Consider the following 2,790-nt stretch of genomic DNA (forward strand, 5'->3'; position numbering starts at 1 on the left):
AAATGAAATTAAAAAAATGTAATGATCTTGATAGACGTTTGAAAGCAACAAGTACATCTTTTTTTCTTCTGTGGCAGGAGGAGGATAAGGAATATATTTCTTTCTAAATGTCAAGAAAATTGGATTATATGAATATTAGAAGCAATATTTTCACAAATATGTGTACTTTACTGAGTGTCATCTTGGTACTCCTCAACAGGGTCTTCTTTTGTACTCTTTCTACAACTCATTTTGGGGATTATGGATGGCAATGAGCTTAATCAATCAAACTAAAATCAAAGCCAAAAGCTCGTTAATAAATAGAGCCTAGTAACATAGCCTTATGCTTTTATTCTTTAAGCAATTCTAGGCATCAGCATTCATTGAGAAAACCACTCCACAAATCATCTTCAACACTTCTAGATACAGCCTTACATGAATGCTTCTAGAACTGCCCAGCACATAAGAAGTCCTCCAAACAGGCAGTGGTGTCTTAGCACCACTTCTTCTGACTAGACCAGAATGATAACACTTGTGTTATGAAGTGGGGTCAATGAAGACGATGTATGTTTCAGTTAAGAAATGTATTCAGAATAGTCTACTGAGTAAGGTATTACAACTTTTCTTTCTTTCTTTCTTTCTTTTTTCTTTTCTTTTTTTTTTTTTTGAGACAAGGTCTGGCTCTGTCACTCAGGCTGTCGGGCTGGAGTGCAGTGGTACAATCTTGGTTCATTGTAGTCCCCACCTCCCTGACTCAAGCAATCCTCCCATCTCAGCTTCCTGAGTAGCTTGGACTATAGACACATGCCACCATGCCCAGCTAATTTTGTATTATTATTTTTGTTTTTATTTTTATAGAGACCAGGTTTTGCCCTTTTGCCTGGGCTGGTCTCGAACTCCTGGGCTCAAGCAATCCACTCACCTTGGGCTCCCAAAGTGCTGCGATTGCAGGCATGAGCCACTGCGCCCAGAGCCACATATTGTTCATATTGGAACATATTGCCAACATTGTTTTGAGATTTTATGCCTCTAAATTTGAAAATATTGAAATCCTAACAAATATTCTAAAGGTAGTGGATTCTGACAAAGAAACTTCATTGTAAGAACCCAGCTATGAATATTTTAGGGGTTAAATTCAAAGAGTTACTGAATAGCTTCCTAATTGTCTGAAAAGAAGGCCACTTCATAGAAGTAAATTTAAATTGAGCATGTGAGATAGACTCAGGGTCAAGGCTTTTAATAATTGCTTTGTTAGTAGACATTAAAAAAAAATACCTGTGAAAAACCAGAAATTACCAAAACCTGTACAATTTCACAGAGTTTAAAAAAAAGAGAAAATAAGTCCAGTTCCTGACTCTATTGATATTAAACAATGCTTAAAATCCACACACTTTACTGAAAAAAACAAGTTTGAGGCATTACATCAAGGCTCTTACAACCAGAGTAAGTTGAAATAGAACAAGTCTCTTTTTGGAGGACCACTTGCCAACAAGTCACCTGAAGTAAGAGGTTAAATCATGTGAGATGCTGTCTATATGGGACGCTGACTATGTAGATGCTTTCCTGGGGGATCATTGATTTATAAAAATAAAAAAGGAAACCTGCAAAATATAGCTGTACATTCAGTGAAGAATGCAGTGCTTCACTTGAAAATGTTTTGGTTTTCCCTTTATTTATTTACTCTGTCAAGGATACCAATTTTCACTCAGGATTACAATAGGGACAGCAATCTATTACCTAATAAATAATGTAATAGGGTAAAAATAAAAACGAGACTGGGTTTGAACTTGTCTGTATCTAAACTCTCAAACTGAGTTATAAAACAAAGGAGATCCAGTTGAATCCAATCAAATATTTTGATGAAAATGTCCTTGGTATTTTAGGTGTGTGTGTCTGTGTGTGCACATGTTTTCATGATAGAGGAATGCCGAGGGAAAGTGGGGTTCAGGGGAAAGAGCCTCATTCAATCAACCTGTATTATCTAAAATAATTTCAAATCAAGTATGAAGAAACGGACTTGTACCCAGGCACAGAGCCTTGAAGGTCTTGCAAGATAGGACATGGTTTTTGAAAAGTAACTATATAAATGAAAATTTTCATAAACCGCCAGGTTTTTTCTTTATCTAATTTCTTCCCTAAAATGTAGCACAAAGCCAAGGAAAGCCCCTAAGATTTCAAGTGAGGTTCATTAACATTTTTTAAAGAGATTTTAATTTGAATTTCTTTCCAAAAAGTATTAAGCTTGAAATGTTAGGTCTTTAACCATTAACGTTACACAACCTACATGATTTCCTTTGCATTTACAAAACTTATTCTGTCTTCATATTAAAGGAACATTTAATGACAGCCTATTGTGTTCCAGGCACTGTGGTAATTCTATGGGGGTGTCTGTTGGTTGGTTTGTTTTTGGAAGAATTGACAGTCCCAGGGAAGTCTTCCCCTAAATTCTGACAATTGTGTCTTCTGGCAATTTTCTTCTTAATCATCAACCTGTGGGGTGACTAAACCTGTTGTCAAATATTTTAAATCTCAGACCAGCATCTCCATCACTGCTCAGCCCAGTCCAAGCACCCACAGCATTGCAACCTGCTGTGAATTCAAGAGATAGAAGCTAATTTTACTGTAGGCTTAAGCAGTATGGAAATAGAAGGCCACATTGCTCCATAATATCATAGGACACACTCCATGGGAAAATATACCCTTTGTGCAGTTGTTTGTGATTTTGTTGTTTCTGGCCCAAGCTCTCCTTTATTGGTGTGTGTGACTGGGAGGACACTGCTTTGGGAATGAATCACATCCTGTTCTGGAAAC

The sequence above is a fragment of the Macaca mulatta genome, chromosome 12 (genome assembly GCF_049350105.2).
Source record: "Macaca mulatta isolate MMU2019108-1 chromosome 12, T2T-MMU8v2.0, whole genome shotgun sequence".
Lineage (NCBI taxonomy): Eukaryota > Metazoa > Chordata > Mammalia > Primates > Cercopithecidae > Macaca > Macaca mulatta.